Source organism: Scyliorhinus torazame, chromosome 12 (assembly GCF_047496885.1).
Source record: "Scyliorhinus torazame isolate Kashiwa2021f chromosome 12, sScyTor2.1, whole genome shotgun sequence".
Classification (NCBI taxonomy): Eukaryota; Metazoa; Chordata; class Chondrichthyes; order Carcharhiniformes; family Scyliorhinidae; genus Scyliorhinus; species Scyliorhinus torazame.
Genome location: NC_092718.1, coordinates 170,904,816 through 170,932,022, shown reverse-complemented (window position 1 = coordinate 170,932,022; position 27,207 = coordinate 170,904,816).

Here is a 27,207-nt window from a genome sequence, read left to right as displayed (position 1 = left end):
AGAACTCCTAACGGGCCGGAGACTTTGCACCCACCTTAGCATGGTTTTCCCAGACATTGGCGCTAAGGTACGCCGCACACAAGAACGGCAGGGACATGGCTTTTCTCGGCATCGGCCGATTCGGCAGTTTGCGCCCGGTGACGCAGTGTTCGTTCGGAATTTTGCTGGTGGTGTCCAGTGGGTCCCTGGCGTAATATTTCACCAAACGGGCCCTATATCTTACCAGGTGCAAGCCCAGGGTCGTCTCCAGCGCAAACATGTAGACCACGTTCGGTCCAGAAGACTATCCCTTCCAAAGATTCCCCGCCCCCGGAGCTCATTTCTACAGCCACAGAGACCAGAGACAATGGAAAGTAGTCCTCACAATCGTCCTCTGGTGCCTCACTCAAAGCCTATGCAGGTCATTACAGAACCGCGTGGAGATAGAGACACCGAGATGACGGAGGCAGCAGACTCTGACTCCGCGATGGAAACACAGGACGCATCAGAGTGGGAATCCTCGGGCCCACGGGACGTGGATGTACAACCGTTACGCCGTTCATCACGGAAGCGCCGGTCTCCGTCTCGTTACACGCCGCCCGATCCAGTGCCTCGTGCAAATGGTGTCCGGCCTGCGGCAAAACGAATCCGACGCCCTCCTTCACCAGGGTCTTCAGTGGATTCCTTGGACTTTGGGGGCGCGGAATGTTATAACCTGTCTGCTTACCATTGGCTGGGGACTAATGACAATCCCACAATCCTGTGGGAGTATGAGCTTCCCCAAAGAGGGGGGGGGGGGCGGAGAAATCATTAGCAGACTCCCTATATAAATAAAGCTGGCCAGTTTGGAACCAGCAGGAAGGAGTGAGTTGTTGTTGTTGTAGTATATATATTATTGTAAATAAATGTCATTTCTTTGTATCCTTAAAACTCGTGCTGGATTCTTCGTGGCCCTCACAAAAGAAGGTCAGTCCAGAAAGATTTGAATATTGAAGTCTGACTTCCCTCAGCTCTGTTTATTGCAAGAAACTGAGTTCTAAAGGAGGAGCTAGCCTGAAATGGTGAGCTATGGGTTCTCTCAACAAAAAGGCAACTAGCCTGCTTTGCGCTTGTAGTATTTTTTATTTTTTGTTTCACTAAACCTACCTTCTGGTATAGTGCAACACTGACACCTTGTGAAAAAAAGTTAAAATACAAGAGATGCTGAAAGTTTACACTGAATTGGGCTCTTTTACAAGCACAGCAGTGGGGCATATAACACCTAAAACTAAAATGTCACTTATGGTTATGTTTATGTATGACAAGGCTAATGATCGTTTGAATTTCCAGGAAATCTTTTTGGTACACTGCTGGTTCTGGCACTTTCACAATTCAAAAAAATTAAAGATCAAAAGAAAGCCTTAACAGACCTTCTTAATGAAGTAGAAATACGCATATTTAGATTGTGTATGAATGCGTGAACAAATGCACTCAATCAAATTACATATTAACATGGAAGTGTTTTACACAAGACACAGATTTTTATGCTATAGCATTGGGCACATTTTGTTGGCTGACTGTGGAGCAAATTTGAATATCTCCATTGCCTTAATGTTGGATCGGCACAGGTTCCTCCTCTCCCAGTGCACTATTAAGCTATGCAAATCTAGTTGCATGTATAGTTTTTGTTAAAGAGGGCAGAATTTGGAATATTACAAATTCCTTTTGAGTTCCTTAACCAGGGACAGGGAAAGGGATTGAACAGCCTGAATTCTATGCCTAATTGATGTTTGTGATCCCAGCTGGAAAATGTGCTTCTTGGATGCTTGCTTGTTTCGCCACTCACGTGCTTAATCCCTACAGTTTGCTAATCCTCGCTCGCTGTCTATGCTCACATAAAATATCAGCACTTAAGTGTGATAAGAGAGAAGTGCTAGTATCCGTAGAACTGGCACGGTGTTTAGCACTATTGCCTCACAGCCCAGGGACCCAAGTTCGATTCCGACTTCGCGTGACTATCTGTGTGGTATTTGCACATTCTCCCCGTGTCTGCGTGGGTTTCCTCTGGATGCTCTGGCTTCCTCTCACAATCCAAAGATATGCAGGTTAGATAGATTGTCCATCCTAAATTGCCCCTCAGCTCCGAAAGACGTGCCTGTTCGGTGAATTGAACATGACATTCTGAATTTTCCCTCTATGTACCCGAACAAATGCCGGGATGTGGCAACTACGGGATCTTCACAGTAACTTCATTGCAGTGTAAGTAAGTCTACTTGTGATAATAATAAATAAAAATGTTATTAAAGGTTAGGTGGGGTTACGGGGATAGGGTAGGGGCGTGAACCTCGGTGGAGTGTTCTTTCGGAGGGTCAATGCAGACTTGATGGGCCGAATGGCCTACTTCTGCATTGTAGGGATTCTATAAGCCAAAACTCACTGCAAATCGGTATTTTTAAATTTCATTCATGCAATGTGGCTAGGCCAAGCCAGCTAGATCAGCATTTATTGTCCATCCCTAATTTCCTAATTGAGTGGTAGTGAGCTGTCTTCTTGAACTGTTGCAGTCCACGTGGTGTAAGCACACCCAGCGTTGTTAAGGAGTTCCAGGGTTTTAGCTCGGCGATAGCGAAAGGAAAGTGATATATTTCCAAGTCAGGATGGTGTCTTATAGCCACGGTATTTATATGGCTAGTCCAGTTCAGTTTCTGGTCAATGGTAATCCCTAGGATATCGATAGTGGGGGATTCAGCAATGTTAATGCCATTGAATGTCATGGGGCGATGTTTAGGTTCTCTCTTGTTGGCACTTGTGTGGTACGAATTAAAGTGCCTGGGATTGGGATAGTGCATTGAGATGTATAGAAATCTGGCTGGCAGACAGGAAATGAAGAGTAGGAGTAATCAGGTCTTTTTCTAAATGGCGAGGGGCGGCATGGTGGCACATTGGTTAGCACTGCCGCTTCACGCCGCCGAGGACCCGGATTTGATCCCAGCCCCTGGTCACTGTACGTATGGAGTTTGCACATTTTCCCCATGTCTGTGTGGGTCTCAGCCCCACAACACAAAAGATGAGCAGGGTAGGTGGGTTAGCCATATTAAATTGCCCCTTACTGGAAAAAAATAATTCGGTACGATCAAAAATAAAATAAAAAATTCCAAATGACGGGCAGTGACTAGTGGGGTACAGCAGGGATCGGTGCTGGGACCCCAGCTAGTCACTATATATGTTAATCATTTAGCTGAGGGTACTAAATGTAATGTCTCCAAATTTGCAGAGGAATCAAAGCTGGGTGGGAGGGTGAGCGGTGAGGAGGATGCAGAGCTCCTTCAGTATGATTTGATCAAGTTGAGTGAACATAGAACATACAGTGCAGAAGGAAGCCATTCGGCCCATCAAGTCTGCACCGACCCACTTAAGGCCTCACTTCCACCCCCGTAACTCAATAACCCCTCTGAACCATTTTGGTCACTAAGGCAATTTATCATGGCCAATCCACCTAACCTGCACGTCTATGGACTGTGGGAGGAAACCGGAGCACCCGGAGGAAACCCACGCAGACACGGGGGGAACGTACAGACTCCGCACAGACAGTGACCCAGCGGGGAATCGAACCTGGGACCCTTGCACTATGAAACCACAGTGCTATCCACTTGTGCTACCGTGCTGCCCACTTGTGCTACCGTGCTGTCCGGCAAATGAATGGCAGATGCAGAATAATTTGGATAAATGTGAAGTTATCCACTTTGGTAGCAGAAACATGAAGGCAGATTATCTGAATGACCACAAATTAGGAGAGGGGAATGTGCAACGAGATCTGGGTGTCCACATACACCAGTAGATGAAGGTAAGCATGCAGGTGCAGCAGGCAACATCAGTGAAGAGCCCCACTTCTGACCTTACGATGGAAGGAAGGCCATCGATGAAGCAGCTGAAGATGGTTTGGTCTCGGGCACTACCCTGAGGGACGCCTGCAGTGGTATCCTGGAACTGGGGCAATCCACCTCCAACAATCATAACCATCTTCATTTGTGCTAGGTGTGCCTCTAACCAGTAGGGAGTTTCTAAAAAAATATTTTTATTGGGTTTTGTACATGATATAATTACAAATATACACACAGAAAAACAAAAAACAAGGAAGTAAAAACATGTAACAGTCTTTCCCCCCCTTTCTTCTCTTTTTTTTTCAAAACAAAACAAGGTGGAGGGGGCACCTGGGTGGTGCCCCTGATGCTACTTACATTTCTTGGTCAGTTTTTAAAATCTCTGTTCAGTTGGTTCAGCATCGGCCATTGGTCGTTCCTTCTTCCCGTTCTTTCTTTCTTTCGCTTTGCTGTGCTTGTTGTGGCCTTTTTCTTCCCCTGCGCTCTCCCCCCAGTTTGTGTCCCTCCTCTTTTCTCCCTTCTGGCTCCCCTCCATTTTTCTTCCAGCCCCCCCCCCCCCCCCCCCCTCCCTGCGCCCCCCCCCACACTTCCCCTTCTCTCCCCCTTCCCTCTCCCCCCTGTTCTTCTCCGCTACCCCCCTTTCTTTTCTGTTGGGTTTGGCCACCCCTTCTTGCTCCCCCCACCCCCCGCCCCCGGTCCTCCCTCACTCCCTTCTCTTCTATCATGTCCTGGTTACTTTTTCCTGGCTACTTATTTATTTGTTGGCCACAAACAGGTCCTCGAATAGTCGGGTGAATGATTCCAATGTTTTGAGGAAGCCATCTTCCAACCTGTCATAATATACACCAGTATATTATGATGCAGACACACACACACACACTGATGGACATGCAGTGGGACCAATCAGCATACACAACACCGCAGCCAATCACCAGTGAGAGCACATGCACTATAAAGACAGGGGACAGGAGAGTTCCTGCTCATTCTAGTAGCAGCCAGCTCGGAGCACAGAGCTCACAGCCTGCAACACAGACATTCACCATGTGCTGAGTGCATCACCTGGTTAGGACTAGGCAAGAGTCAACAGTTAAAGCTGGTATTGCATTTACCTACAGTTCAAGTATGTTAATATAGTTAACCTTATAATAAAATAGAGTTGCACCACTTCCAGTGTTGGTGACCTGTTTGTGATCCAGAACACCCAACACATCATGGTACAAGGAGTGGTTGCAAACTAGCACTTCTGAGACCCACCTGCAACTAATCAGCATTCCGGCATCCTGAAGTATGGAGAACATCAACCCGCCGCCGCCGCTCCACATCGCCGGCAATCTCGGGGTCAATTGGAAGATTTTTAAACAGTGCTCCAGCTCTTCCTCGAAGCCACGGACAGGGAGAACGCCTCGGACACCAGGAAGATTGCTCTGCTCCTCTCCACGGCCGGGCAACACGCCATCCAATCTTCAACTCCCTCACATTCGCAGACGACGAGGACAAGACAAAGTACAAGACGGTTCTCCTCAAATTCGATACCCACTTCAGCATAGAGGTCAATGAAAGCTTCGAAAGATACCTGTTCCAGCAGTGCTTGTAGGGTAAGGACGAGCCTTTCCAATCCTTTTTAACATATCTCCGCATCCCCTTGCGCAGTCCTGTGGCTACGGGCCCACCTCCGATTCCATGATACGCGACCAGATCGTATTTGGTGTTCTGTCGGACCTCCTGCGTCAGCAGCTCCTCAAAATGAAGCAACTCACCCTAGCGACTGCCATTGAGACCTGTTTCCTGCATGAAAATGCCACCAGCCGGTACTCCCATATACAAGCGGCTGAAACGGCACGGCAAGGTCCCCACGAGGCGGAACGGGTCCAAACAATTGAACACCTCCAAGGCTGCAGCCTGGAGGAGGATGGCCATTTCGCGCACTTTTCACGGCCTCCCGCGCTTGTACGCGCCAAACGAGGGGGCGGTGACGAGGAGGAACGTGAAGCACAGGTGCGCACCACGCAGGACCACACCGCGCATGCGCGGTGGCGCAACGAACGTACTGATGTCACGACATGCGGCAACTGTGGCTCCGCTCATTTAAAGCAGCAATGTCCTGCAAAATCGCAACAATGCCTACGATGTGGCAGACTTGGCCACTATGCTGCCTGCTGTCGAGCAGCTCAGCCTGCCAATTCGCATCACTTCAGCCAGCCTCGCAGGAACGTTCGGGCAATTCAACCCACGTTCACCAAGTCCGATTCCGACTTCCTGCAGATCAGTGACACCGAGGACCCGAGGGAGCCTTTTCGAGTCGCTGTTATAACAAAGAACAGGCTGTCCCCGAATCAAAACCACCAGTCGCTGTCGGTGCACAGCATTGATCCAGACGACGAGTGGTGTGCCACCCTGACGGTCAACCGATCCCAGATACGATTCCACCTGGACACTGGTGCTTCCGCTAATCTCCTAGCGTGGTCAGACTTTCAGACCCTTGGGGTTAAACCAACCATTCTTCCGTCGACCTGCCAACTAGTGGACTACAATGGCAACGTCATTCCTGCTACCGGTTCATGCCAACTCGAAGTGACGCACAACTCGCGAAAAGCCACCCTTCCCTTCGAGATCGTGGGCTCCTCGAAGGACTCTCTGCTGGGCGCACAGGCGTGCAAACTCCTAAAACCCATTTAACGAGTACACTCTCTCTCTCCAGAGGACACGTCTGCCTTCCAGGATGCGCATTAGGGCGCAACTCAATGTCATCATCGACTAGCACCGTGACGTTTTCGAAGGCATGGGCACGCTTCCATACACTTACAAAATCCTGCTCAAACAAGACGCCACGCCTGTGGTTCATGCACCTCGCAGAGTCCCAGCACCCCTAAAGGACCACCTCAAGCAGCAGCTGCAGGACCTCCAGGACCAAGGAATGGTCTCCAGAGTGACGGAACCAACCGATTGGGTCAGTTCCATGGTGTGCGTAAAGAAGCCTTCCGACGAGCACCGGATCTGCATTGACCCAAAGGATCTGAATCGCAACATAATGAGGGAGCATTACCCTATCCCCAAGCGCGAGGAGATCACGTGCGAGATGGCTCGGGCCAACATCTTCACCAAATCTGACGCCTCGAAAGGATTCTGGCAAATTCAACTAGACAGGTCCAGCAGAAAGCTGTGTACCTTTAATACCCCGTTTGGCAGATACTGCTACAACAGGATGCCGTTTGGGATTATATCGGCATCAGAAGTATTCCACCGGATCACGGAGCAAATGATGGAGGGCATTGAGGGTGTGCCCGTCTATGTTGACGACATCATCATTTGGTCCACCACCCTGCAGGAGCATATCAGTTGCCTCCAGCGGGTTTTCAAACGAATACGGGACCAAGGCCTTCACCTCAACAGAGCCAAATGTTCCTTTGGCCAGATGGAACTCAAGTTCCTAGGGGACCACATCTCCCGGTTGGGTGTGCGGCCGGATGCGGACAAGGTGGCAGCCATCACGGCCATGCAGAAGCCAGCGGATAAGAAGGCGGTCCTCCAATTTTTGGGCATGGTAAACTTCCTGGAGAAGTTCATCCCCAACCTCGCCTCCCATACCAGAGCTCTCCGGAACCTGGTCAGGAAGACGACAGACTTCCAATGGCTTCCCGCCCACGAGCGCGAATGGGAGGAGGTTAAGACCAAGCTTACCACGGCCCCGGTATTGGCATTTTTTGATCCCACGAAGGAAACAAAAATTTCAACTGATGCCAGCCAATCCGGCATTGGGGCGGTGCTCCTGCAATACGATGAGGCCTCATCATGGGCCCCCGTTGCATATGCGTCACGTGCCATGACCCCCACGGAACAGCGCTACGCGCAGATCGAAAAGGAGTGCCTGGGCCTGTTGACTGGGGTCGACAAATTTCATGATTATGTGTACGGCCTCCACCAATTCATTGTCAGGACCGACCATCGCCCGCTGGTCAACATTATGCAAAAAACTTCCGGTTGCGGCGGGGATGAACTAGCCGCACGTTTCGGCGGCTCCAGCTCCGACGGAACTTCAGGCTCTTTTAAGAGCCCCAACGGGGACTTTGCCGGCCGAAAGACCCGGTGTGGGGTGCGTGGGAAGGGAGTCCCCCCCGAACGACGGAGGGAAAAACCGGCGGCGGCGGCTGCAGCCCGAAGAATCTTCAACCACAAGGTCAGAGGGAGTGGAGAACAAAATGGCGGCGGAGAAATCGCAGGCGACATGGGGGCCTGAGCAGGACGAGGTTGTGAGATGGTGCGTGGATCTGCTGAAGAAGGAGGTAATGACCCCGATGTTACAGGCAATTGAGGGTCTTAAGGAGACGTTAAAGACCCAGGAGTCTGAGCTTCGCGTGGTGGAGCAGAAGGTGTCAGGTATTAAGGACGAGGCCCTGGGCCTGGCGGTTAAGACTCAGGCGCACGAGGCACTTCATAAAAAGTGTGCTGACAGGATTGAGGCCCTTAAAAATGGAGCGCGAAGGAAGAACCTTAGGATACTAGGTCTCCCGGAGGGTGTGGAAGGAGTGGACTGTGGAGCGTACGCAAGTAAGATGCTGAGCTCACTGATGGGTGCTGAGGCCCCTGCGGGCCCCATGGAGGTGGAGTGGGCAAATCGGATCCCGGCGAGAAGACCAAAGAACCACCGAGGGCGATAATCGTGCGATTCTACCGCCTTAAGGACAGAGAAGAGGTCCTGAGATGGGCTAAAAAGGTGCGGAGTAGCAGATGGGAGAATGCTGTGGTAAGGATCTACCAGGATTGGAGTGCGGAGGTGGCGAGAAGGAGGGCGAGCTTCAACCGAGCCAAAGAGGTTTTGCACAAAAGGAAGGTGAAGTTTGGGATGCTGCAGCCGGCAAGACTATGGGTCACGTATCAGGAGAGACACTATTATTTCGAGACGGCGGAGGAAGCATGGTCCTTCATTAATGAAGAGAAACTGGACCGGAACTGAGGGACTGATGCTGCAGGGAACTGTTATTGTTGTTATTGTTATTGTTTTTGTTAATGTGATGGTGAAAGTTAATCGAGAAGTAAACAGGGAGGGGGGGGGACACTGGGGAAATGTGGGCGCCGGTGAGGGGGGAAAGGCGGGACAGAGTCGGAGAATGGGGAAGGAGAGGGGGAGGGGAAAGGGAGCTGCGCCATAAGAGGCGGGTCAGGTAAAGGGATGTTCTCGCGCCAGAAAGAATAAGGCGGGAAAACAGGCGCAAGGCGGATGGGAGTTCCCTCACACCGGGGGGGTCGAGGAGCGAGCAGGAGTAGCCGGGGTCAGTTGAAGTCAGCTGACTTACGGAAGTGATATGGGGGGAGCAATCAAGCTAGATAGGGATCTAGCGGGGGGGGGGGGGGGGGGGAGGGGGGGGGAGGGGACAACTGGGTTGCTGCTGCGGAAATCCAAAAGGAAATGGCTAAAGAGTGGGTGGTCGGGGGCGGAATGCGACGCTGGGGGAGCGAGCGGGAGCGCGGAGTCGGGATATAGGACTGGCCTAGAGAAGGTAATGGCTAGTCGACACGGGAGGGGGGCAGGTAGCCCCCCAGTGAGGCTGATCACGTGGAACGTGAGAGGCCTGATTGGACCGATAAAAAGGGCCCGAGCGCTCGCGCATTTGAAAGGACTAAGGGCAGACGTGGTTATGCTCCAAGAGACGCACCTAAAGGTGGCGGACCAAGTTAGGCTAAGGAAAGGATGGGTGGGACAGGTGTTCCACTCAGGACTGGACGCAAAGAACAGAGGGGTGGCCATTTTGGTGGGGAAACGGGTAGCATTTGAGGCAAAGAACATCGTAGCAGATAGTGGAGGTAGATATGTAATGGTGAGTGGTAGGCTGGAGGGAATGGAGGTCGTGTTGGTTAATGTGCATGCCCCAAATTGGGACGATGCGGGGTTCATGAGACGGATGCTGGGGCGTATTCCGGACCTGGAGGCAGGAAATTTGATTTTAGGAGGGGACTTCAATACGGTGCTGGACCCGGGGCTAGATAGATCCAGCTCAAGGACTGGAAGAAGGCCGGCAGCGGCCAAGGTACTTAAGGGGTTTATGGACCAAATGGGGGGAGTGGATCCATGGCGATTTCTTAGTCCCAGGGCTAGGGAGTATTCCTTCTTCTCCCACGTCCATAAAGTGTACTCCCGGATAGATTTTTTTGTTTTAGGAAGGTCGTTGATCTCTAGGGTGGAAGAAGCTGAATACTCAGCCAGAGCGGTTTCGGACCATGCCCCACATTGGGTGGACCTGGAAGTAGGAGAGGACAGGGAGCAGAGAACACTCTGGCGATTAGATGTGGGACTGATGGCGGATGAGGGAGTGTGTGCAAGAGTGAGGGGGTGTATTGAGAGATACCTGGAGGTCAATGACGACGGCGAGGTCCCTGTGGGAGTGGTCTGGGAAGCACTAAAAGCGGTGGTCAGAGGAGAGCTGATTTCTATTGGGGCCCACAAAAGGAAAACAGAGGCCAAGGAAAGGGATAGATTACTGGGGGAGATTTTAAGGGTGGACAGGGAATTTGCAGAGACCCCGGAGGAGGAGCTGGACAGGGAGAGGAGACGACTCCAGACCGAGTTTGGCCTTCTGACCACCAGAAAGGCGGAGGTACTGTGGAGGAAGGCACAGGGGAGGAGGTATGAATATGGGGAAAAGGCTAGTCGCCTGTTGGCGCACCAACTGCGAAAGAGGGCAGCAGCGAGGGAGATAGGAGGAATTAGGGATGAAAGGGGAGACACTGTGCGAAGGGCAGGAAAGATAAATGAGGTGTTTAAGACCTTTTATGAGGAACTGTATAGGTCTCAGCCCCCAGAGGGAGAGGAGGGGATGCGGCAGTTCCTGGACCAATTGAGGTTCCCGAAAGTGGAGGAGCAGGCGGTGGCAGGCCTGGGGGCGCCGATTGAGGTGGACGAGGTTATTAAGGGACTGGGAAGCATGCAAGCAGGGAAGGCCCCGGGGCCGGACGGGTTCCTGGTGGAATTCTACAGAAAATATGTGGACTTGTTGGCCCCGTTGTTGGCGAGGACGTTCAATGAGGCCAGGGAAGGGGGGACTCTACCCCCGACGATGTCGGAGGCGACGATATCGCTAATTTTGAAGAGGGACAAAGATCCGTTGCAGTGTGGGTCCTATAGACCTATTTCACTATTGAACGTGGACGCCAAATTGCTGGCAAAGGTGCTGGCATCGAGGATAGAGGACTGTGTCCCGGGGATGGTGCACGAAGACCAGACAGGGTTCGTAAAAGGGAGACAATTGAATGTTAACGTGCGACGACTATTAGGGGTGATAATGATGCCCTCAGTGGAGGGGGAGGCAGAGATAGTGGCGGCAATGGACGCAGAGAAGGCATTTGATAGGGTGGAGTGGGAGTATTTATGGGAAGTGTTAAGGAGGTTTGGGTTTGGGAACGGGTTTATTCGCTGGGTTAGACTACTTTATGGGGCACCAACGGCAAGCGTAGTTACAGGTCGACATAGATCAGAGTATTTCCGATTATATAGGGGAACAAGACAGGGATGCCCGCTGTCTCCATTGTTGTTTGCATTGGCAATTGAACCTCTGGCCATGGCGTTGAGAGACTCCAGGAAATGGAGAGGGGTGACTAGAGGGGGAGAAGAACACCGAGTCTCGTTATACGCGGATGACCTATTGTTATACGTGTCGGACCCAGCGGGGGGGGGATGATAGAGGTTATGCAAATTTTGAGGAGGTTCGGGGAATTTTCGGGGTATAGGTTAAACATGGGGAAGAGTGAATTATATGTGATACATCCAGGGGACCAGAGTAGCGAGATAGAAGGCTTACCGCTAAGGAAAGTGGAAAGAAACTTCTGATACTTGGGGATTCAGATCGCTAGGAGCTGGGGAACCTTGCACAGACTTAATCTGACACGGCTGGTAGAACAAGTGGAGGAGGACTTTAAGAGGTGGGACATGCAGCCTTTATCGCTGGCGGGCAGGGTGCAAGCAATTAAGATGATGGTCCTCCCGAGGTTCTTATTTGTATTTCAATGTCTCCCTATTTTAATCACCAGGACCTTTTTTAATAAAATAGATAGGAGCATTGCGAGCTTTGTGTGGGCAGGGAAAGTTCCGAGAGTAAGGAGGGGGTTCCTTCAGCGCAGTAGGGACAGAGGAGGACTGGCACTACCGAACTTGGGAGATTATTATTGGGCCGCCAATGTGGCAATGATACGTAGATGGATGATGGAGGGTGAGGGAGCGGCGTGGAAAAGGCTGGAGAGAAGGTCCTGTAAAGGGACGAGTCTAGAGGCGCTGGTGACGGCACCGCTACCGCTCTCACCTAAAAAGTACACCATGAACATGGTGGTGGCGGCAACACTGAACATATGGGGACAGTGGAGGCGACAGAGAGGGGTGCGGGGAGCCCTGGTGGGGTCTCCTATCAGGAACAACCATAGGTTCGCCCCAGGAAGAATGGATGGAGGATTTCAGAGCTGGTACCAGTTGGGAATTAGGAAGGTGGGAGATTTATTCATAGATGGGACTTTTGCGAGCTTGGGAGCACTGGAGGAAAAGTATAAGTTACCCCGGGGAAATTTCTTGAGATATATGCAGGTGAGGGCGTTTACTAGACAACAGGTGAGGGAATTTCCGCGGCTCCCGACACAGGGGATACAGGACAGGGTGCTTTCAGGGGTGTGGGTCGGAGAGGGCAAGGTGTCAGAGATTCACAGAGAGATGAGGGAAGAGGGGGAGGAGTCGGTGGGCGAACTAAAAGGAAAGTGGGAAGAAGAACTAGGGGCGGAGATAGAGGAGGGTGTGTGGGCTGATGCCCTAAGCAGGGTAAACTCCTTTTCCTCATGCGCCAGGCTTAGCCTGATTCAATTTAAGGTGCTACATAGAGCACACATAATGGGGGCAAGATTGAGTAGGTTCTTTGGAGTGGAGAACAGATGTGGGAGGTGTGGCAGGAGCCCGGCAAACCACGCACATATGTTTTGGGCGTGCCCGGCACTGGTAGGATATTGGAAGGGAGTGACGGGAGTGATCTTGCAGGTGGTGAATGCCCGGGTCAAACCAAGCTGGGGGTTAGCTCTATTTGGAGTTGCGGAAGAGCCCGGAGTGCAGGAGGCGAAAGAGGCCGATGTCATGGCCTTTGCGTCCCTCGTAGCCTGGCGCAGGATCCTACTCATGTGGAAGGAGGCGAAACCCCCCGGACTGGAGGCCTGGGTAAACGATATGGCGGGGTTTATTAAACTGGAGCAGATAAAGTTTGCCCTGAGAGGATCGGCTCAAGGGTTCACCAGGCGGTGGCAGCCATTTCTCGACTACCTAGGGGAACGTTAGAGGGAAGACAGATGACCAGCAGCAGCAACCCAGGGGGGAGGGGGGGAGGAGGTTTAGTTGAGTATAGGTCAATAGAGTATGAGGTTTTGTTACTTGTGTATTATTATTATTATTGTTAAAAAGTAAAAAATTTCTGTTTTGTTATTGTTATCATTTCGTTTGTTTTGTAAGCGGGAAAAATGTTGCTCAGGGAAAAATTTTTCAATAAAATATATTTTTAAAAAAAAACATTATACAAAAAAGACCTGAATGATATGACCCCTCGCCTCCAGTGTATTCTGCTTAAACTCCGGCGGTACGATTTCCAGCTCCTATACACCCCGGGCAAGGACCTGATTATCGCCGACGCTCTGTCCAGTGCAGTCAACACCCCGTGTGACCCAGAGGGGTTCATCTGCCAGGTTGACGCCCATGTGGCTTTCAAGGCCTCCAATCTGCCGGCCACGGATGAACGCCTTATCCACATTCGCCGCGAGACTGCGGCTGACCCCCTACTACAGTGTGTCATGCGCCACATGACGGACGGGTGGCTAAAGGGCCAATGTCCGCAGTTCTACAATATCCGAAACGACCTGGCAATAGTCAATGGTGTCCTCCTGAAGCTGGACCGCATCGTGATCCAGCACAGCATGCGCCAGCTCATTTTGGAACAGCTACACGAGGGCCATCTTGGCGTGGAGAAGTGCCGACGGATGGCCCGAGAGGCTGTGTACTGGCCCGGCATCAATGAGGACATACCCAACACAGTGCTCAACTGCCCCACCTGTCAGCGGTTCCAGCCGGCCCAACCACGTGAGACCCTACAGCCCCATGAGTTGGTCACGTCTAAGGTAGGCGTTGACCTGTTCCATGCGCTCGGCAGGGACTATGTTCTGATTGTAGACTATTTTTTGAACTACCCGGAGGTCGTACGCCTGCACAACATTGCATCATCGGCGGTCATCCGTGCCTGCAAGGAGACCTTTGCTCGTCACGGCATCCCACTCACTGTGATGTCGGACAATGGCCCCTGCTTCGCAAGCCAGGAACGGTCCAACTTTGCCAGCAGGTACAACTTTGTGCATGTGATATCCAGTCCCCTGCACCCCCAATCCAATGGCAAAGCGGAAAAGGGTGTCCACTTCGTCAAACGGCTCCTCTGCAAGGCTGCCGATGCAGGATCCAACTTCTACCTCGCCTTGCTGGCCTACCGTTCGGCCCCACTCTCCACGGGCCTGTCGCCAGCCCAGCTGCTCATGGGTTGCACCCTCAGGACCACGGTGCCATCCATTCACGTCCCAGATCTCGACCACGTTCCGGTCCTTCAGCGGATGCAACAGTTTTGTGCACAACACAAGGCGGCGCATGATGCTCGGGCAACTGATCTCCCTGCTCTGGCGCCGGATGACAACGTCCGCATCCATCTTCCGGAGGGTGGCTGGTCTGCAACTGCTGTGGTTCTTCAGCAGGTGTCTCCCCGCTCGTTCCTGGTTCGTCTGCCAGATGGTTCCATTCGCCGCCGCAATCGGCGTACCCTTCGTCTCGTTCCACGCTCACTACGTGATCCTCCACCGGTGCCACGCCCTCCTGTTGTCCCCAGCCTGGACTATGTGGAGATTCCGAACACTCTGCATCCTCCTCACTCTGCCGTGGCCCAGCCCGTTCCTCAGCCGGTTGCTCCTGACCCACCCTTGAGGCGGTCAACCAGAATTCGTCGCTCACCTCAGAGACTTGACTTCTGAGTTTTACAATGTTGGACTCTTTGATCTGTTCTGTTATCCTGTTTCATCGTTCCAGTAGTTTGTATATAATGTTCATTTCGTTGTTGGTGTGACACCCTATTTCTCTGCACCGGGCACCTTCCCGTGTAAATAGATTAACCTCATGTACATAGTCATGTAAATAACACACACACACATAGTCAGGTACATTCACTACACGATATTTATTGTCACGCAGGCACATGTTCTTTATATAAAAGGGGGGATGTCATAATATACACCAGTATATTATGCTGCAGACACACACACACATACTGATGGACATGCAGTGGGACCAATCAGCATACACAACACCGCAGCCAATCACCAGTGAGAGCACACGCACTATAAAGACAGGGGACAGGAGAGTTCCTGCTCATTCTAGTAGCAGCTAGCTAGGAGCACAGAGCTCACAGCCTGCAACACAGACATTCACCATGTGCTGAGTGCATCACCTGGTTAGGACTAGGCAAGGGTCAACTGTTAAAGCTGGTATAATAACCTTATAATAAAATAGAGTTGCACCACTTCCAGTTTTGGTGACCAGTTTGTGATCCAGAACACCCAACACATCACAACCCATGGATGGCAAATTTGGTTTGCTCCATTTGGAAGAATTCCAATAGGTCGGACAGCCAGTCTGCAGCTTTAGGTGGCGCTGCTGACCGCCAGCCGAGCAGGATTCTACGGCGGGCGATCAGGGAGGGAACGGCAAGGGCGTCAGTCCTCCTCCCCAAGAAGAGGTCTGGCTGGTCTGATACCCCGAAGACTGCCACTTTCGGGCATGGCTCCACCCTCATCCCCACCACTGTGGACATTGCCTCGAAGAAAACTGTGCAGTACACAGCAGTCTGGGGCAAGACCAGAACATATGGCCGTGGTTGGCCGGGCCTCCTTGGCACCGTTCACATCTGTCCTCCATCTCCGGGAAGAACCTACTCATTCGGTTCTTGTTAAGCGGGCTCTATGTACTACTTTTAGTTGCGTTAGGTTGAGTCTTGTGCACGTGGACGTGGAGTTGACTCTATGCAGTGCTTCGCTCCAGAGTCCCCACCCTATTTTGAAACCCAAGTCTTGCTTCCATTTCTTCCTCGTCACGTCCAGTTCGGTGTCAGCCCTCTCTATCAGTCTGTTATACCGTCAATTCACTGTGGGATCGTGAGAGTGAGTGATCATTAAGCTTTATTAACCATGAACTCACCTGCCAGAGTCGGCTGTACAAATGAGTGCCACCCACAGGTGGCCGGCCTATATATGGCCCCGGTGAGGGTGGAGCCAGAGGCGGAGACCACCGTGGTTCCAGTACAGTACCTCGAAGTAGCTCGTATCACCACTTCCAGGTCATAGGTAACAATAGGTTACATCATTATACAGGCAGCTATTGCATTAGGTGTTTACATTCACCACATTCACCCCTGTTAAAAAATCAAGTCCAGCGGGGGTGACGTGGGTCATTAAATATTCAGTCTGTCTGGAGGCCGGATTGTTCTTTTAGACCTCCTCAGCTCTGGCAATGTGGCGGGCACGGTTGTTGCAGGTGGTGACTGCAGGGGCGTTGTGTCTGGAGCTTGAGCCTCAGTCTGGCGTGTCGGAGACAGTTGGGGGGTGGGGGTAGGCAGGGGGGTGGTGGGTGGCGGCCGTGCTGGCACGGGACAATACAGGAGACCCAGGGGGACGTAAGGGGCGCTGGGGGTGGTGATAGGCAGCGGGGAAGGGGGCGCTTTGGCAGGGGAACCAGTTGGCGCCAGGTCTCGTAGGGAGACCGTATCTCGCCGTCCGACCTGGTGCGCTATGTAGGCGTACTGGGGGTTGGCGTGCAGCAGCTGGACCTTCTTGACCAGGCGATCGGTCTTATGGCTCCTCACATGCCTCCGGAGAAGGACAGGTCCCGGAATTGTCAGCCAAGATGGAAGCGAGACACCGGAGACGGACTTCCTAGGTATGACAAACAAACGGTCGTGAGGGGTCCCGTTCGTGGCTGTGAAGAGGACTGATCTAATGGACTGGAGGGCGTCGGGGAGGACCTTCTACTAGCGGGGGGTCAGAAGACTTCTAGATCGGAGGGCCAAAAGGACGGCCTTGCATACCGTCGCGTTCTCCCTCTCTACCTGCCCGTTTCCTTGCGGGTTATAGCTCATAGTCCTGCTCGAGGCGATGCCTTTACTGAGCAGATTCTGACGTAGCTCATCGCTCATGAACGATGTGCCCCGGTCGATGTGGACATAAGCAGGGAAACCGGACTGTGTGAAGATGTTGTGCAGTGCCTTTATCACAGTGGCTGAGGTCATGTCGGGGCAGAGGACAGCGAAGGGGAAGCGGGAGTACTCATCGACGACGGTTAGAAAGTATATATTACGGTTGGTGGAGGGGAGGGGCCCTTTCAAGTCAATGCTTAGGCGCTCAAAGGGCCGGGAGGCCTTTACCAGGCGGGCCTTGTCTGGCCGGTAGAAGTGCAGTTTGCACTCCGCGCAGACCTGGCAGTCTCTGGTCATTGCCTTCACCTCCACGGTGGAGAAGGGCCGATTGCGGGCCTTAAATGAAGTGGGTATGCCGGGTGACCCCCGGGTGGCAGAGGTCATCGTGGATAGCCCGAAGTCGGTCATCTTGCGCGCTTGCGCATGTGCTGCGGGACAGGGCATCTGGGGGCTCATTGAGCTTCCCAGGACGATACTTGATATCATAATTGTAGATGGAGAGTTCGATCCTCCACCTCCAGATTTTGTCATTTTTTATTTTGCCCCGTTGTGTTGTCAAACATGAAAGCGACCAACCGCTGGTCGGTGACGAGGGTGAACCTCCTACTGGCTAGGTAGTGCCTCCAGTGCCGCACGGCTTCCCTATGGCTTGTGCTTCCTTCTCGACCGAGGAGTGTCGGACTTCGGAAGCGTGGAGGGTTCTAGAGAAGAATGCTACTGGCCTGCCTTCCTGGTTGAGTGTGGTGGCCAGTGTGACGTCTGACGCATCGCTCTCTACCTGAAAAGGACGGACTCGTCCACTGCGTGCACGGCGGCCTTGGTGATGTCGGCCTTGATGCGGCTGAAGGCCGAGCGGGCCTCAGCCGTCAGGGGAAAAGTGGTGGTTTGAATAAGTGGGCGGGCTTTGTCTGCATAGTTGGGGACCCACTGGGCGTAGTAGGAGAACTCGGGCCCGACCCCAACTGTATGCGCCCCCTCACGGAACTCCCCCCTCCCCACAGCCTCAAGGCCCCTTTAAGACCGGGTTTGGAACCATGGGGGACTCCGCCTCCGGCTCCGCTCCCAGGGAACTGTATATCAGGTTACGTTCAGTGGGCAGCGTGCAGTGAGCACACTTCTCGGCAGCTGTCTGGTTCTCTGGTAATTAAAGCCTTTGAATTACCAATCTTCTCTCCTGAGTCGTAATTGAGGGTATCGCAGGCCCTATGTAGCCATATTGTTACTTTCGCTCTGCTCCTGTCTTTTTCTTTCTCCCTATGCCCCCCTCCATTTCTGCCCTCCTTCCTAGCCCCTTTCCACCCCCTTCACGTGCTCCCCCTGTCCCCTTTCCCCAGCTCTTTTCCCCCTTTGCTTCCCTGTCCTGCTGCTTGTCCCCCTCCCACGTCAGGCGCTGTCGCCCCTGTTGGAGGTGCTCTGCGGCCTCTATTTGTTGCATGCACCCAGTGCTATCTTACCCGCTAATGTGATGACCCCCCCCACCCCCAGGAGTTACTGTCCTGTTTTTCTCCTGCCCGCTCCCTGTGATTCCTGCAGGTTCTTTCCCCGTTTTATCCTGCACTTGTCACGATTGACACTCCGCCTTCCCTCTGCTGATACCCTCGTTTACATGAATAGGGCCATGTTCTCCCTTTGTTCTCCTCAACCTTTCCCCTCAGGTTGCCCTGCGTGCGACCAACCTCACCACCTCTTTCTCAAATGCCACGATCAGATCGCTCTGGTCGGTTGCTGCTTTCTCAAGGTTCTTGATGGTAGCTTCTTGGGCTTCCAGTTTCTTTTCGGCTCTGTCCAGGGTGATCTGTATCTGTGCCAAAGTTTTGGCCATCGCGTCTTTCGCTACGGCCAGTATATCCATTTTTATCTCCTGCCAATATTCACTCAGTGCCTCGGAGAGGGATACCGTCCAGTTCCCCCACGTTGAGGGAGAGCTTTGTGTGTGGCTGGTCTGTCCTTTCGCTCCGGCGAAACATGCGCTCCGCCGCCTCGTGCGTTGATCGGCTTGTCCGAGTGCCTCTGTTCCAGGCCCCTTCCACACCTGGTCTCCATGCGGCCCCTGGACTGGCTTTTTCCAGGCATTTTCCTCTCTCTTTATTTCTTCCCCCGTCCTACTAAGGTTTGGGGAACAAATTGCTGGGTTCGTTGGTGAGCTTTTGCTAAAATGTGATTATTTTACGGGTCTGTGGGAGGACCATAAGACATAGGAGCAGAATTAGGCCACCCGGCCCATTGAGTCTGTTCTGCCATTCAATCATGGCTGATATTTTCTCATCCCCATTCTGCTGCCTTCGCCCCATAACCCCTGATCCTCTTATTAATCAAGAACCTATCTATCTGTCTTAAAGACACTCAGTGATTTGGCCTCCACAGCCTTCTGCGGCAAAGAGTGCCACAGATTCACCACCCTCTGGCTGAAGAAATTCCTCCTAATCCCTGTTTTAAAGGATCGTCCCTTTAGTCTGAGATGGTGTCCTCTGCTTCTACTTTTTCCTACAAGTGGAAACATCCGCTCCACGTCCACTCTATCCAGGCCTCGCAGTATCCTGAAAGTTTCAATACGATCCCCCCTCATCCTTCTCAACGAGTACAGACCAAGAGTCCTCATCCGTTCCTCATATGACAAGTTCATCATTCCAGGGATCATTCTTGTGAACCTCCTCTAGACCCTTTCCAAGGCCAGCACATCCTTCCTTAGATACGGGGCACAAAAATGCTCAGAATACTCCAAATGGGGTCTGAACAGAGCCTTATAGCCTCAGAAGTACATCCCTGGTCTTGTATTCTAGCACTCTTGACATGAATGCTAACATTGCATTTGCCTTCTTAACTGCCAACTGAACCTGCACGTTAATCTTAAGAGAATCGTGAACAAGGACTCCCAAGTCCCTTTGTGCTTCTGATTTCCTAAGCATTTCCCCATTTAGAAAATAGTCTATGCCCAAATTCCTCCTTCCAAAGTGCATAACCTCACACTTTTCCACATTGTATTTCATTTGCCACTTCATTGCCCACTCTCCTAGCTTGTCCAAATACTTCTGTAGCCCCCTTGCTTCCTCAATACTCTACAGATCTTTGTATCTGCAAACTTCGCAACAGTGCCTTCAGTTCCTTCTTCCAGATCATTAATGTCCACATGGAGGAGAGTCACCTGATGTGCTCAGCACATCGTTGTCACCGGAAGTCCACCAGCAGGGAGTTTTATCCGATTTCCATTGACTGCAGCTTTGCTCGGGCTCATTTGTGTCATACTCAGTCAATTGCAGCCTTGATGAAAAGGGCAGTCACTCTCACCTCACCTCTGAAGTTCAGCTCTTTTGTCCATGTTTGAGCCGAAGCTGTGATGAAGCCAGGAGCAGAGTGAGCCTGGCAGAACCCAAACTGAGCGTCAGTAAGTAGGTGATTGCCCAGCAAGTGCTGCTTGATTGCAATGTTGATGCCCACTTTCCAACATTTTACTGATGATTGAGAGTAGACTGACAGGGTGGCACAGTGGTTAGCACTGCTGCCTCACAGTTCCAGGGACCCAGGTTCAATTCCATCCTCGGGTGACTGTCTGTGTGGAGTTTGTACGTTCTCCCCGTGTCTGCATGGGTTTCCTCCAGGTGCTCTGGTTTCCTACCAAAGTCCAAAAATGCGCATGTTAGGTGGATTGGCCATGCTAAATTGCCCCTTAGTGTCCAAAAGGTTGGGTGGGGTTACTGGGTTATGGGGATGGGGTGGAGGCATGGGTTTAAGGAGGGTGCTCTTTCGAAGGTTCGGTGCAGACTTGATGGGCAGAATGGCCTCCTGCACTGTAAATTCTATGAAATTCTAATTAACAGGATTGTATTTGTCCTGCTTTTTGCATACAGGACATACATGGGCATTTTTCCACATTGCCGGGTAGATGCCAGTGTTGTAGCTACAAGAGAGACATTAATAATAATCAGATTTATAATATTTCATATGTTGGTAAATAGCTGGTGATATAAGAGTCCTTCCTGTTATTTCCTTTACTCCCATTTCTCTTATTAAAAACTGCTTTATTGGTCTAAACCCAATGTGTGCCTGGAACATCTTCATTGTAAACTTGAAATGATCTTGAATCTACAGGGAAAGTACACAATCTTGCCAGAGAAAACTATCTCAAGCCTAGAAGCAAGAAGTACCAAAACAAAAGCTAGAACTCCAGAAAGATATTAACTGGAAGCCATCCTAGTGCATCAAAGATCCTTAATCTCATTATTTTTATTCATATTTTCTTTATCACTTAATCACACTTTCTCCTTGGTGTTGTTTGTTTGCATGTGTGTGGGTAGTTTTTAGGGGGGAGGGGTATTAGATAGTTACATTTTTGTCTATTTAGTTATATTACTGTTAAACAATACAAGGTTACTTGTGTTTAAATTTTACAAACCTGGTGACTACAGTTTATTGGGCTCAACCAAGGTCCTCAAGTATTTTAAAATAACATCTAAATTCACTTGTGTTACAACTCCGGGTCATGTGGGGCTGAAGTTGACCGTGCAGTAGCCCAGGGTGTGCTGACAGTGAAATATTAGCCATTTCCTCAAATGTATCTGGCACTATCTAGCTGCAATTATCAGCCACTTTATCAAATTAAAAACATTGGTTACATATTTGCAGCACGGTAGCATTGTGGATAGCACAATTGCTTCACAGCTCCAGGGTCCCAGGTTCGATTCCGGCTTGGGTCTCTGTCTGCGCGGAGTCTGCACATCCTCCCTGTGTGTGCGTGGGTTTCCTCCGGACACTCTGGTTTCCTCCCACAGTCCAAAGATGTGCAGGTTAGGTAGATTGGCCATGATAAATTGCCCCTAGTGTCCAAAATTGCCCTTAGTGTTGGGTGGGGTTACTGGGTTACGGGGATAGGGTGGAGGTGTTGACCTTGGGTAGGGTGCTCTTTCCAAGAGCCGGTGCAGACTCGATGGGCCGAATGGCCTCCTTCTGCACTGTAAATTCTATGATAATTCTATGATATTTACTTCTGCACTTAAGCTCAATAGTGCTAAACTGATATTGTAATTTTTCTTCAATAAACCATTTATCATCCCTTCTCCTGTTTCGGCCTCACCATTTGTTTGTGGGTATGTGGGTGAACTAACCATGTGGACAACTTTACAGTCTTCTGTGAACTGTTTAAAACATGCATTTTCAAACTGTGCACCATTCTCAGAAATGACTAGATCTTGAATGTCATGTGTGGCAAAAATTTATTGAAAAAATTTAATGACTCCTTTCGAGGTGAGACCATGAAGATCTTTAACCTCAATCCATCTGGAGTCAACAACTATGAGGAATGTTTCCTCTTTGAGCTGGAAAATATCCATTCCGATCCATTCCCATGGGCTGGATGCAAATGAGGATACCATCAATGGTTCCCTTTGCTTCTGGTGATGGATTGCATAGACGATATAGGTCGAAATAATTTTGTCTGATGATTGAGATTCATGGTCAGCAAACAGAATTTTGCACTTGAGCATAACACTTTGTAATGCCTAGGTGTCAATGACATATTTTCTGAAGGATATAGAGTCTTGAGTACTCTTGGTATGACCAATCTCTCATCACAAATCAGCAAGTCATCCACAGCACTTAGATATCTTCATTGCTTGAAGTATTGTTTCAGGTTGAGATTATTTGGACCAAATTCTGGCCATCCATTGATGCAGTATTCCTTAAGTTTAGCACATTGTTCATCTGTTTTTTGTGCTGTTTAAATTTAATTGCGCCTGTGTTGTTCCTGGTTTGTGGTTAATGAGGTAAAGGACTCTATATCTTGAATGAGGTTTGGCAACCTTATTCAAGCCTTTTAACAGGAATGCATGACAATGCATCCACTGTTATTTGTTGTTTTCTTTGCTTAAGTTTGTCCATTTATTTCTTGCTTGATGCAGCTGCCCTTACAGGCCATTAAAGGTACAGGCCATAAGACCATAAGACATAGGAGTGGAAGTAAGGCCATTCGGCCCATCGAGTCCACTCCACCATTCAATCATGGCTGATTTCAACTCCATTTACCCACTCTCTCTCCATAGCCCTTAATTCCTTGAGAAATCAAGAATTTATCAACTTCTGTCTTAAAGACGCTCAACGTCCCGGCCTCCACCGCCCTCTGTGGCAATGAATTCCACAGACCCACCACTCTCTGGCTGAAGAAATTTCTCCTCATCTCTGTTCTAAAGTGACTCCCTTTTATTCTAAGGCTGTGCCCCTGGGTCCTAGTCTCCCCTGCTAATGGAAACAACTTCCCTACGTCCACCCTATCTAAGCCATTCATTATCTTGTAAGTTTCTATTAGATCTCCCCTCAACCTCCTAAACTCCAATGAATATAATCCCAGGATCCTCAGACGTTCATCGTATGTTAGGCCTACCATTCCTGGGATCATCCGTGTGAATCTCCGCTGGACCCGCTCCAGTGCCAGTATGTCCTTCCTGAGGTGTGGGGCCCAAAATTGCTCACAGTATTCTCCGTCCCATTGCGCCACATTTCTGCCTCATCCCGCCGGCGGGATGCTCCGTTACACCGGCCGGTCAATGGGGTTTCCCATTGTGGGGCAGCCCCATGCTGTCGGGAAACCCCCGGGCTGCCGGCGAAACGGAGCATCCTGCCGGCGGAAAATCCCACCGAGGGTTCCTTCACTTACAGTTCATGGAAAATCTGTTGCCTGACTTTCTCAAGATTTTCACATGGTTCCATTAGGTTCTGGTGTTCTCAATTCAGGGCATTTGTTGCTCAACACCACCAAATAAGTTTGAAATCCATGTGATCAAAGTACTCTGGTAAGAGTAAGGCTCATATAAAAAGTTAAAAAAAATATTTTGAGCACCCAATTATTTCTTTCCAACTAAGGGGCAATTTAGTGTGGCCAATCCACCTAACCTGCACATCTTTGGGTTGTGGGGGTGAAACCCACGCAGACACAGGGCGAATGTGCAAACTCCACACAGACAGTGACCCGAGCCCAGGATCGAACCCGGGTCCTCAGCGCTACTGGCAGCAGTGCTAACCACTGCATCACCGTACCGCCAATGCTCATATAAAAAGTTAATGTGAAAAGGCGAAGACATTTCTCACTTTCTGGAAAAATTGCCAAGTAGTCTGATTTATCCGTTTCAGTCATTACATTGCAGTAGTGAGTAATTTCAACTTGAGCACTGTGCAAATTGATTCATGGAATTACACATATCTGACTGTTTTAAATTGAATTGATTTTCATTTGAATCATGCAAAAGAGCAAATGAATATTTTCAAATAGAGAAATGTGCAACTAATTTTTAAAAACTTAATTCATTAAATTGATTGATTTAAACTTTATTTTTAATCGTGCATGTTTGATGGGAATTGAAGCGAAGAACCTAAGAAATTAGAGCATATGAACAAACTGCCCTTCAGGTCTACTTTACCATTTAATAAGATCATGGCTGATCTTCTACTTACTTTTCAGCACTATTCACATATCCTTTGCTTTCCTTAGTATCCAAAAATATATCAATCTCTGCCTTAAATATGCTCAATGGCTGAGCATCCACAACTTTTTGAGATCACAGTCCTAGGACCACAACCACAGAGTGAAGAGATTTTGGAGGAAGAGAGGGCAGCCTTGTGCCAGAGTAAAGAGCTGCTGGAGGCTCAGAATGCAAAGCTCTCAAATAAAATTGTGGTAATCGCACAATCAGATAACTTCATTTGTATATTACTTGCATCATCTTCTGCAACTAAAGCTGCATCAAATGGGAAACAGATGTGTAAATTTGCTTTGACCCAACGGCCTTCCAGAATGACATGGACATCAGAGTGACAGCAGCAGTTGGAGACCCAACAACATCGAAGCAGAGTCACCCCTAAATTCTTCCAAGCCTTGGAGACACAGCCAGAAACCTGTACACCCCAAGTGTAATTCATCTTTTTAAAACAAATCTTTTTAGTGGCATTTTCAATATTATATACATTGCTGTTCGTTTTCGTTTATTGCACAGTACAAAAGGTTTTTTCTTAAGTTTCTCCGTGTACAATCTGTCGCCGTATGACTCAGAGTACAATCCTCCTTGCCCCCCACAGCCTAACCCCCCTCCCTGAAGGGTCTTTTTTAGTACACAAGATTACCCTTCGGGGTATCGCCAGCCTGTGCGATATTCCAGAGGACAATGGAGAATATATTACAAGGGTTACGACAGGTCACCATTTACCTGGACGGCGTCCTCATTGCAGGAAAAACAAGGGCAGAACACCTTCAAAACCTGGTGGAAGTCCTCAGGAGGTTTTCAGCAGCAGGCGTGCGCCAAAAGAGGGAGAAATGTATTTTTCTAGCACCTCAAGTACCTTATTTTGGGGGTACAAGGTTGACAAGCCAGGGCTACACTTTTTGGAGGATCGGTGAGGGCGATAAAAGATGCCCCGGCCCCCACCACAATCCAGGAGTTAAGATCTTTTTTAGGACTGGTGACATAAAACGGAAAGTTCATACAGAACAACGTGTCCATCTTGAACCCCCTACACCAATTACTAAAAAAGGGGCAAGCCTGGAAATGGTCCGCCCGTTAAGACAGGGCTTTCAAGAATCTCTGCTCAGAAAATGTCTTGGCACACTATGGCCCCAGGAAAGAGGTTGGTGCTCACTTGTGATGCATCTCCATATGGTGTTGGGCAGTTCTGGTACACAGAGGGCAAAATGGCCAGGAACAGCCTATGGAGTTTTATTCCAGGACTGTAGCACAGTAGAGCGAAAGCACGCCCAAGCTGAAAAAGGAGCACTGGCTTTGATTTTTGCGGTGAAGAAATTTCACCAGTACTTGTATGGGTGTAAATTCACAATAATCACAAGCCATTGCTGGGATCGCTGAAAGAAGACAAAGTGGTGCCAATAGCTTCAGTCCGGATCCAACGCTGGGTCCTACTACTGGCAGCGTACCAATATCAACTAGAGCACCAGCTGGGAACCCGGGTGGCAAACGGCAACGCACTAAGCAGGCTGCCATTACCGGACACCCCACCATTGGTACCCAGAATAGAAGAAACAGTGATGACACTACATTTCCTGGACACCCTTCCGGTGGCCGCACAAAACATTCGTTTGTGGACACAAAAGGACTCAGTTTTAGCAAAAATAAAGCACATGGTGCTAACAAGAGAGATGGAAAGACCAGTCCAGGCAGAATTCCACCCCCACTGGAGCAGGGGAGAGATCACTGTGGAAGACGAGATACTGCTATGGGGAGCACGAGTAATAGTTCCAAGTCAGGGCCGTCGAGCCATACTGGCCGAACTACATCACGGACACCCTGGAGTCTCAAAAATGACGATGCTGGCCAGGAGCTTTATCTGATGGCCGGGCCTGGATACAGACATAGTGGCATTAGTAGGTTGGTGCCAAGAATGCCAACAAGGCAGAAGGTGAAACCGGCAGCCCTGCTGCACCCATGGGAATGGCCGGATAGACCATGGTAGCGACTTCATGTCGATTTTGCAGGCCCGGGGGTAAATATTTTTTGTGATAGTAGACGCCCGTTCCAAATGGGCTACAAAATGAACTCGGCAAATACAACCACAAACATCGAAAAACTTTGCACCTCGTTTGCAACACATGGTATCCCGGAGATGTTAGTTTTGGACAATGGATCGGTTTTCACCAGCCAGGAGTTCACAAAATTCATGAAGTAAAACGGCATTCGGCACATAAGGATGGCACGATACCACTCGGCATCAAATGGGTTGGCGGAGAGAGCCGTCCAGACCCTAAATGTTGGGTTGAAAAAACAGTCAGCAGCATCAGTAGAAACTAAACTATCGCACTGGCTATTCGACTATAGGACAACCCCACACGCCACAACAAGAACAACACTGGTGGAGCTACTCATCGGCAGATGACTCCGAACCAGGCTGAGCCTACTATTTCCAAATGTAGGTGGAAGAGCAGAAAAACACCAAGAGGCCCAATGCAGGGGCCACGACAATACTCGCCGAGAAAGGCAGTCCAATGCGGGTGAAAAGGTATGGGTCAGAAATTATGCGAATGGCCCCAAATGGGTAGCAGGAACGGTCAAGGCCAGGACAGGACTTGTGTCATATCAGATACGTGTGGGAGAACACATCGTAAAAAAGCACCTAGACCAGGTGTGGGCCTCGGATTTGTTTCCTTCTCT